Genomic DNA, 11757 nt, shown 5'->3' on the forward strand with positions numbered 1-11757 from the left:
TTTTAAGATTTTTTAAAATAGGAACAAAATTTTACTTTTTCTATCATGACGTTCAACAATCCAATTGCTATATGTGGGTATGTATATTTTTGCATTTTATGCCTTTTCAAATTTCTCCCACGACCATGTATTAATTTTGTACCAGAAGAAATATTTTTGGGCTGAAGATGCAGCTCATTTTGGTAGAGGGCTTAGTTGGCATGCACAAGACTGTAGCACCTATAACCCCAGCACATGGATGATAGAGGCAGGAAGCCCAAAAGTTCAAAGTGATTATCCTTGGTGTCATAGCAAGCAGGAGACCAGGCTGGGATACATGAGACCCAGGAAAGGATGGACTATTCAGAGACTACCCCACCAGGGGATCCATCCCATAATCAGCCACCAAACGCAGACACTATTGCATATGCCATCAAGATTTTGCTGAAGGGACCTTGATATAGGTGTCTTGTATGAGGCTATGCCAGTGCCTGGCAAATACAGAAGTGGATGCTCACAGTCATCTATAGGATAGAACACAGGGCCCACAACGGAGGAGCTAGAGAAAGTACCCAAGGAGCTGAGGGGATCTGCAACCGTATAGGTGGAACAATATTAACAATATTAACCAATCAGTACCCCCAGAGCTTGTGCCTCTAGCTGCATATGTAGCAGAAGATGGCCTAGTCAGCCATCATTGGGAAGAGAGGCCCCTAGGTCTTGCAAACTTTATATGCCCCAGTACAGGGGAACGCCAGGGCCAAAAAGTGGGAGTTGGTGTGTAGGGGAGCAGGGCGGGGAGAGGGTATAGGGAACTTTTGGGATAGCATTTGAAATGTAAATAAAGAAAATATCTAATAAAATAAAAACCAAAAAAAAAAAAAAAACAAAAGAAAGAAAGAAAGAAAGGAAGGGGGTGATAAGTCTATGTTCCTCCCTTTCTCAAGAGCAGAACAAATAAAAGAGAACACAGTGACTCCCAAAAAAATTAGAAAAAAAATACAATTCTTTAACAATTGTAAATATTTTTTAAAGGGAGAATACACATTTGCTCTCAAAGTAGTTGGCCATATAAATGATATTAGGGCAGGGCAGGACAGGGCCTTGCAGGGAAGGTCCAGGCACATCTATAATCCTTGGATCTGGGAGGCTGAGACAGAATAAGCACAAATTTGAGGTCAGCCTGGTTTCTGTACATTATCATTTTTTTAAGGATTAGGTCTTTGAAAATAAACTTACAGCCAATGCTTTAGACTTTAAATCAAATGAATGATCGCTTCATTTTTCAGTCCAATAATATAAATAATTGTAAGCCATTGCTGTTAATTTTGTTAAGGAAACAGTGCCAAAGTATAGACTTGAATTGTTCTTATGTCACCACACTGTATCTAATTGTTCACATAGAAACTACTCAATGTGAGGGCAAGACTTCCTTTGTTATTCTTAAAAGTACTGGCTCTTTATTTACATTCATGTCAATGTGCTAAAAGACCCAGATAAAGTTGGGCATGGTGGCACATGCCTTTAATCCCAGCACTTGGGAGGCAGAGACAGGCAGATTTCTGAGTTAGAGGCCAGCCTGGTCTACAGAGTGAGTTCCAGGACAGCCAGGGCTATACAGAGAACTCTGTCTTGAAAAACAAACAAACAAAAACAAACAAACAACCCAGATAAAAGCAACTTAGGGAAGAAAGAAATGGGTTTTGTAGCTCACTTTTAAGGTTACAGAGTGTCTGGGTGATGAAATCACAGCAATGGGAACTTAGGACGGGTATGAAAGCTTGTATTCATGCACTTTATCCTTTTCACACAGTAAAATCACAGCCCAGGGAATGATGCCACTCATACTTAGTGGCTCTTCCTATCTTAATGGACCTACACAAGATCATCCTCCAGAAGCACATACAGAGACCCTCTCACCATTGACTCTAGAGCTCATCAATAACTGAGATTAACCATCATACAAACCTTAAAAAGAAACAAAATTACAGTGCCACTATTTGGGATGTATAACTGGGGGCTGAGGTCCAAATCATATTTTGATGATTCATCCATGACAAGATTATTATTACTTTCTCCAAGTATTTATAGTCAGGAAAAAATGGCATTTATATTTAAATGTTATTTGAGCTGGAGAGAGAACACAATATTAAAGAATTACCTGCCATGCTTAAGGCCCTGGTTCTTTTTAAATTACATTTCCCTTTTTTTTAAAAAAAAATTTAATTACATGTTTTCTTCATTTACATTTCAAATGTTATGAGCTCAGTGGTAGAGCGCTTGCCTAGCAAGAGCAAGGCCCTGGGTTCGGTTCTCAGCTCTGGGAAAAAAAAAAGACAAAATAACAAAAAGACATCCCCCCCCCCAAAAAAAACCCCTCAAGGTAAATTACATTTTCTTTAGTGTTTATGTTATGTGCATACGTGTGTGTGTGTGTGTGTGTGTGTGTGTGTGTGTGTGTGTGTATACACATGAAGGATGTTAGACGACAATTTGTAGGAATTTGTTCTCAGATTTGGTCAGGCTTGGTGGCAGCAGTGTTATCTCACTGCCCCAAAGCCCTGCCTGGGCTCCAGTCCTAGCACTGAAACAAACAAACAAACAAACAAATAACAATGCTCAGTATTCTTTATTGACATTTATGTGTGTGCAAATCCAACAATAAAAGAAGTTACATTTAGAATTCTGACAAAAGTAAGAAAAATTTAAGTTGCTTTTCATGTTACAGTAAAATGTAAAAGAAAAAAAACGCTTACTAGTGTAATACTCATACAGTTGAAGTCACTTACATGGATTGCTTTTGTGCATAAAACCTTCTTATCACTTGTATGGGTTCCAGAGCTTAAGGATTATGGTTAATTACACAGTTTCTCTAACATTGGAAAAAAAAAACCCATGTATGTCTGAAAATAGCTGATTTCTTAAAATAACCCCATTGAAACCAGCTTTCTTCTTGCTCATCTCCTTGTTCTTTTATGCAAACAGTGGTAAACACTTTTTCTTCAAATTGCTTAGTATGAACAGAATCCTGACATTTAATCCTAAGAAAGTACATTAACAAGAACAGTCAAAACTCCAACATTACATGAATGTGTGTATGCTCTCAAGTGTGGTTCAGTGCAATTAGTTAGCAGCCAACGCCCGAAGGAAAAGGACGTTTAGTCTTCAGGTCTTATCATTCTATTATTGTTCATCCTGGCTTCTCAAAGATTCCTTAGTATGGTGAATCTAGCATGGAGCAACATGTTAGTCTGTGCAGCACCATGGAGGGAGTAAAAGTATCAACAGGCCAGACCCCCTGAAACTCCTGGGGAGTGGCCCACCAACCAAAGAACACATGGAGGGACCCATGGTGCTGGTCACATATGAGGCAGAGGATGGCCTTGTTGGACATCAGTGTGAGGAGATGTCCTTGGGCCTGAGGGTGTTCATTGTCCTGGTGTAGGGAAATGCCAGTGCAGGAAGAAGGGAGTGGGTAGGGAGCACCCTCATAGAGGCAGGCAGAGTGGGGATGGGATACAGGGTTTCAGAAGGGGAGACCTGGAAAGGGGAAAATATTTGGAATGTAAATAAAGAAAATATCCAATAAAAATGGGATACAGCGCTAAACAAAAACTTTTCAACTGAGGTATCTCAACTGGCTCTGAGAAACACCTAAAGAAAATTTCAACATTCTTACTTTTCAGGGAAATGCAAATCAAAAAGACCCTGAGATTCCACCATACACCCATCAGAATGGCTAAGATAAAAAACTCAGCTGACTGCATACACAGCAGAGGATGGCCTAGTAGGACAGACAACAATGGGAAGATAGGCCCTTTGCATTTTGAAGGCTCTATGCCCCAGTGTAGGGAAATGCCAGGGCCAGGAGGTGGGAGTGGGTGGGTTGGTGAGTAGGGCAAGGGTGTTTTTTGGAGGGAAAATCAGGAAAGGGGATGACATTTGAAATGTAAATAAGGAAAATATTCAATAAAAAAAAGCTCAGCTGACAGCAGATGTTGGTGAGGATGTGGAGATAGAGAAACACTCCTTCACTGCTGATGGGATTGTAAGCTGGTACAACCCCTATGGAAATCAGCCTGTCCGGACCTCAGAAAATTGGACATGGTACTGAGGATCCAGCTATACCCCTCCTGGGCATATGCCCAGAAGGTGCTACAACATGTAATAAGGACACATGCTCCTGTATGTTCATTGCAGCCATATTTATAATAGCCAGAAACTGAAACATCCCAATTTTTCCTCAACAAAGTAATGAAACAGAAAATCTGTACCATATTTTTTTTCTTTTTTAATATTGTTTTAATTAGGTATTTTCCTCATTTACATTTCCAGTGCTATCCCAAAAGTCCCCCATAGCCTCTCCCCCACTCCCCAACCCAACCATTCCCACTTTTTGGCCCTGGCGTTTCCCTGTACTGGGGCATATAAAGTTTGAATGACCAATGGGCTTCTCTTTACAGTGATGGCTGACTAGGCCATCTTTTGATACTTATGCAGCTAGAGACAAGAGCTCCGGGGTACTGGTTAGTTCATATTGTTGTTCCACCTATAGGGTTGCAGTTCCCTTTAGCTCCTTGGGTACTTTCTCTAGCTCCTCCATTGGGGGCCCTGTGATCCATCCAATAGCTGACTGTGAGCATCCACTTCTGTGTTTGCTAGACCCTCCCATAGTCTCACAGGAGATAGCTATATCAGGGTACTTTCAGCAAAATCTTGCTAGTATATGCAATGGTGTCATCATTTGGAGGCTAATTATGGGATGGATCCCTGAATATGGCAGTCTCTACATGGTGCATATTTTGTCTCAGCTCCAAACTTTGTCTCTGTAACTCCTTCCATGGGTGTTTTGTTCCCAACTCTAAGAAGGGGCAAACTGTCCACACTTTGGTCTTCATTCTTCTTGAGTTTCATATGTTTCACAAATTGTATCTTATATCTTGGGTATGCCAAGTTTCTGGGCTAATATCCCCTTATCAGTAAGAACTTATCATTTGAGTTCTTTTGTGATTGGGTTACCTCACTCTGAATGATGCCCTCCATGTCCAACCATTTGCCTAGGAATTTCATAAATTCATTCTTTTTAATAGATGAGTAGTACTCCATTGTGTAAATGTACCACATTTTTTGTATCCATTCCGTGTTGAGGGTCATCTGGGTTATTTCCAGCTTCTGGCTATTATAAATAAGGCTGCTATGAACATAGTGGAGCATGTGTCTTTCTTACCAGTTGAAACATCTTTTGGATATATGCCCAGGAGAAGTATTGCGGGATACTCCAATAGTACTATGTCCAATTTTCTGAGGAACTGCCAGACTGATTTCAAGAGTGATTGTATAAGCTTGCAATCCCACCAACAATGGAGGAGTGTTCCTCTTTCTCCATATCCTCGCCAGCATCTGCTGTCACCTGAATTTTTGATCTTAGCCATTCTGACTGGTGTGAGATGGAATCTCAGGGTTGTTTGATTTGCATTTCCCTGATGATTAAGGATGCTAAACATTTTTTTCAGGTGCTTCTCAGCGATTAGGTATTCCTCAGGTGAGAATCCTTTGTTTAGCTCTGAACACCATTTTTTAATGGGCTTATTTGATTTTCTGGGGTCCACCTTCTTGAGTTCTTTATATATATTGTACTTTAGTTCTCTATCTGATTTAGGATAGGTAAAGATCCTTTCCCAATCTGTTGGTGGCCTTTTTGTCTTATTCACAGTGTCTTTTGCCTTAAAAAAGCTTTGCAGTTTCATGAGGTCCCATTTGTCAATTCTCGATCTTACAGCACAAGCCATTGATGTTCTATTCAGGAATTTTCCCCCTGTGCCCATATCTTCGAGGTTTTCCCCCACTTTCTCCTCTATAAGTTTCAGTGTCTCTGGTTTTATGTGGAGTTCCTTGATCCACTTAGATTTGACCTTAGTACAAGTAGATAGGAATTGATCAATTCGCATTGCTCTACATGATAACCACCAGTTGTACCATCACCATTTGTTGAAAATGCTGTCCATTTTCCATTGGATGGTTTTAGCTCCCTTGTCAAAGATTAAGTGACCATAGGTGTGTGGGTTCATTTCTGGGTCTTCAATTATATTCCACTGGTCTACTTGTCTGTGGCTATACCAGTACCATGCTGTTTTTATCACAATTGCTCTGTAGTACAACTTGAGGTCAGGCACGGTGATTCCACCAGAGGTTCTTTTATCCTTGGGAAGAGTTTTTGCTATCCTAGGTTTTTTGTTATTCCAGATCAATTTGCAGATTGCTCTTTCTAATTCGTTGAAGAATTGAGTTGGAATTTTGATGGGGATTGCATTGAATCTGTAGATTGCTTTTGGCAAGAAAGCCATTTTTACAATGTTGATCCTGCCAATCCATGAGCATGGGAGATCTTTCCATCTTCTGAGATCTTCTTTAATTTCTTTCTTCAGAGACTTGAAGTTCTTATCATACAGATCTTTCACTTCCTTAGTTAGAGTCATGCCAAGATATTTTATATAATTTGTGAGTATTGAGAAGGGTGTCATTTCCCTAATTTCTTTCTCAGCCTGTTTATCCTTTGTGTACAGAAAGGCCATTGACTTGTTTGAGTTAATTTTATATCCAGCGACTTCATTGAAGCTGTTTATCAGGCTTAGGAGTTCTCTGGTGGAATTTTAAGGGTCACTTATATATACTATCATATCATCTGCAAAAAGTGATATTTTGACTTCTTCCTTTCCAATTGTATCCCCTTGATCTCCTTTTGTTGTCTAATTGCTCTGGCTAGGACTTCAAGTACAATGTTGAATAGGTAGGGAGCGAGTGGACAGCCTTGTCTAGTCCCTGATTTTAGTGGGATTGCTTCCAGCTTCTCACCATTTACTTTGATGTTGGCTACTGGTTTGCTATAGATTGCTTTTATCATGTTTAGGTATGAGCCTTGAATTCCTGATCTTTCCAAGACTTTTATCATGAATGGGTGTTGGATTTTGTTAAATGCTTTCTCTTTGTCTAAGGAGATGATCATGTGGTTTTTGTCTTTGAGTTAGTTTATATAATGGATTACGTTGATGGATTTCTGTACATTAAACCATCCCTGCATCCCTGGAATAAAACCTACTTGGTCAGGATGGATGATTGCTTTAATGTGTTCTTGGATTCGGTTAGCGAGAATTTTATTGAGTATTGTTGCATCGATATTCATAAGGGAAAATTTTCTGAAGTTCTCTATCTTTGTTGAATCTTTCTGTGGTTTAGGTATCAGAGTAATTGTGGCATCATAGAATGAGTTGGGTAGAGTACCTTCTACTTGTACTGTGTGGAATAGTTTGTGAAGAACTGGAATTAGATCTTCTTTGAAGGTCTGATAGAACTCTGCACTAAACCCATCTGGTCCTGGGCTTTTTTTGGTTGGGAGACTATTAATGACTGCTTCTATTTCTTTAGGGGATATAGGACTGTTGAGATCATTAACCTGATCTTGATTCAACTTTGGTACCTGGTATCTGTCTAGAAATTTGTCCATTTCTTCCAGGTTTTCCAGTTTTGTTGAGTATAGCCTTTTTTTTTTTTTTTTTTTTTTTTAGAAGGATTTGATGGTGTTTTGGATTTCTTCAGGCTTTGTTTTTATGTCTCTCTTTTTATTTCTGATTTTGTTAATTAGAATGCTGTCCCTGTTCCCTCTAGTGAGTCTGGCTAAGGGTTTATCTATCTTGTTGATTTTCTCAAAGAACTAGCTCCTCGTTTGGTTGATTCTTTGAATAGTTCTTGTTTCCACTTTGTTGATTTCGCCCCTGAGTTTGATTATTTCCTGCAGTCTACTCCTCTTGGGTGAATTTACTTCCTTTTTTCTAAAGCTTTTAGGTGTGTTGTTAAGCTGCTAGTGTGTGATCATTCTAGTTTCTTTTTGGAGGCACTCAGATATATGAGTTTCCCTCTTAGAAATGCCCCAACTGGTAAGAAGGACACATGCTCCATTATGTTCATAGCAGCCTTATTTATAATAGCCAGAAGCTGGAAAGAACCCAGATGCCCCTCAACAGAGGAATGGATACAGAAAATGTGGTACATCTACACAATGGAGTACTACTCAGCTATTAAAAAGAATGAATTTATGAAATTCCTAGCCAAATGGATGGACCTGGAGGGCATCATCCTGAGTGAGGTAACACATTCACAAAGGAACTCACACAATATGTACTCACTGATAAGTGGATATTAGCCCCAAACCTAGGATACCCAAGATATAAGATACAATTTGCTAAACACATGAAACTCAAGATGAATGAAGACTGAAGTATGGACACTATGCCCCTCCTTAGATTTGGGAACAAAACACCCATGGAAGGAGTTACAGAGACAAAGTTTGGAGCTGAGATGAAAGGATGGACCATGTAGAGACTGCCATATCCAGGGATCCACCCCATAATCAGCATCCAAACGCTGACACCATTGCATACACTAGCAAGATTTTATTGAAAGGACCCAGATGTAGCTGTCTCTTATGAGACTATGCCGGGGCCTAGCAAACACAGAAGTGGATGCTCACAGTCAGCTAATGGATGGATCACAGGGCTCCCAATGGAGGAGCTAGAGAACGTAGCCAAGGAGCTAAAGGGATCTGCAACCCTATAGGTGGAACAACATTATGAACTAACCAGTACCCCGGAGCTCTTGACTCTAGCTGCATATGTATCAAAAGATGGCCTAGTCGGCCATCACTGGAAAGAGAAGCCCATTAGACTTGCAAATTTTATATGCCCCAGTACAGGGGAACACCAGGGCCAAAAAGGGGGAGTGGGTGGGTAGGGGAGTGGGGGTGGGTGGGTATGGGGGACTTTTGGTATAGCATTGGAAATGTAAATGAGCTAAATACCTAATAAAAAATGGAAAAAAAAAAAAAGAATTGACATTCAAAAAAAAAAAAAAAAAAGAAATGCTTTCATAGTGTCCCATAATATTGGGTATGTTGTGGCTTCATTTTCATTAAGATCTAAAAAGTCTTTAATTTCTTTCTTTATTCCTTCCTTGACAAAGGTATCATTGACAAGAGTGTTGTTCATTTTCCACCTGAATGTTGGCTTTCTATGTTTTATGTTGTTATTGAAGATCAGCCTTAGTCCATGGTGGTCTGATAGGAAGCATGGGGCAATTTCAATATTTTTGTATCTGTTGAGGCCTGTTTTGTGACCAATTATCTGGTTAATTTTGGAGAAGGTACCATGAGGTACTGAGAAGAAGGTATATCCTTTTGTTTTAGGATAAAATGTTTCGTAGATATCTGTTAAGTCCATTTGTTTCATAACTTCTGTTAGTTTCAAATGTCCCTGTTTAGTTTCTGTTTCCACGATCTGTCCATTGATGAAAGTGGTGTGTTGAAGTCTCCCATTATTATTGTGTGAGGTGCAATGTGTGCTTTGAGCTTTACTAAAGTTTCTTTAATGAATGTGGCTGCCCTTGCATTTGGAGCATAGATATTCAGAATTGAGAGTTCCTCTTGGAGGATTTTACCTTTGATGAGTATGAAGTGTCTCTCCTTGTCTTTTTTGATAACTTTGGGTTGGAAATCGATTTTATTCGATATTAGAATGTCTACTCCAGCTTGTTTCTTCAGACCATTTGCTTGGAAAATTGTTTTCCAGCCTTTCACTTTGAGGTAGTGTCTGTCTTTTTCCCTGTGATGGGTTTCCTGTAAGCAGCAGAATGTTGGGTCCTGTTTGTGTAGCCAGTCTGTTAGTCTATGTCTTTTTATTAGGGAAGTGAGTCCACTGATATTAAGAGATATTAAGGAAAAGTAATTGTTGCTTCCTATTATTTTTGTTCTTAGAGTTGGCATTCTGTTCTCGTGGCTCTCTTCTTTTTGGTTTGTTGAAGGGTTACTTTCTTGCTTTTTCTAGGGAGTGGTTCCCTTCCTTGTATTGTTTTTTTTTCTGTTATTATCCTTTTTAGGGCTGGATTTGTGGAAAAATAATGTGTGAATTTGGTTTTGTCATGAAATACTTTGGTTTCTCCATCTATGGTAATTGAGAGTTTGGCTGGGTATAGTAGCCTGGGCTGGCATTTGTGTTCTCTTAGTGTCTGTATAACATCTGTCCAGGATCTTCTGGCTTTCACAGTCTCTGGTGAAAAGTCTGTTGTAATTCTGATAGGCCTGCCTTTATATGTTACTTGCCTTTTTTCCCTACTGCTTTTTATATTTTGTCTTTTTTTAGTGCATTTGTTGTTCTGGTTATCATGTGTTGGGAGGAATTTCATTTCTGGTCCTGTCTATTTGGAGTTCTGTAGGCTTCTTGTATGTTCATGGGCATGTCTTTCTTTAGGTTTGAGAAGTTTTCTCCTATAATTTTGTTGAAGATATTTGCTGGCCCTTTAATTTTAAAATCTTTATTCTCATCTACTCCTATTATCCTTAGGTTTGGTCTTCTCATTGTGTCCTGGATTTCCAGGATGTTTTAAGTTAGGATCTTTTTGCATTTTGCATTTTCTTTGATTGTTGTGTCGATGTTCTGTATGGAATCTTCTGCAACTGGGATACTCTCTTCCATCTCTTGTATTCTGTTTTTGATGTTCACATCTATGGTTCCAGATTTCTTTCCTATGGTTTCCATCTCCAGTGTTGCCTAACTTTGGGTTTTCTTTATTGTGTCTACCTCTTTTTTTAGGTCTTGGATGGTTTTATTCAATTCTATCACCTGTTTGGTCGTGTTTTCCTGCAATTCCTTAAGGAATTTTTGTGCTTCCTCTTTAAGGTCTTCCATGTGTTTAGCAGTGTTCTCCTGTATTTCTTTAAGTGAGTTATTAATGTCCTTCTTGATGTCTTCTACAGTCATCATGAGATATGCTTTTAAATCCGGGTCTATCTTTTCGGGTGTGTTGTGGTGCCCAGGACTGAGTGGGGTGGGAGTGCTGCATTATGATGATGGTGAGTGGTCTTGGTTTCTGTTAGTAAGATTCTTACATTTGTCTTTCATCATCTGGTAATCTCTGGAGTTAGTTGTTATAGTTGTCTCTGTTTAGAGCTATTTCCTCAAGTGATTACTTTATCCTCTATCAGCATATCTGGGAGACGAGCTCTCCCCTGAGTTTCAGTGGTCAGACTACTCTCTGCAGGCAAGCTCTCCTCTTTCAGGGAAGCTGCCCAGATATCTGGTGTTTGAATCTGCCTCCTGGAAGAAGTTGTGTTCTCCTCACCAGAGGTCCTAAGATCCTGTGGAGTGTACTCTGGGGACCTTTGGGGGTGTCCGCAGACTCCATGCCCTAGGTGCCCCAGTGCTGGTGCTGGCGCCGACCGGAAGGGACTTGTGACCCTGGTCAGGCTGGGTTTTCTGCTTCCCTAATTAATGCTGTCTCAGGTCCTGCATGATTGGATTGGAGCAGAAATTGTGTTCCACTCACCAGAGGTCCTAAGATCCCATGGAGAGTCCTGTGGGGACCTTGTGTGTGTCCGCAGACTCCGTGCCCAAGGTGTGTCAGTGCTGGCGCTGACCAGAAGGGCTGTACCCCATTTTTAATAAGGTTATTTGACTCTCTGGAGTTTAACTTCTTTAATTCTTTGTAAATTTTTGTTATTAGCACTCTATAGTATGTAAGGTTGGTGAAGATCTTTTGCCAACCTGTTGGTTCCCGTTTTGTCATTTTAACAGTGTCCTTTGCCTTTCAGAAGCTTTTCAATTTTATAAAGTTCCATTTTCAATTGTTGATCTTAGAGCCTGAGCCATTAGTGTTCTGTTCCGGAAATTTTCTCCTGTGCAGATGTGTTGGAGATGTGTCTTAATTTCTCTTCTATTAGATTCAGTGTATCTG

This window comes from Mus musculus, chromosome X (genome assembly GCF_000001635.26).
Source record: "Mus musculus strain C57BL/6J chromosome X, GRCm38.p6 C57BL/6J".
Classification (NCBI taxonomy): Eukaryota; Metazoa; Chordata; class Mammalia; order Rodentia; family Muridae; genus Mus; species Mus musculus.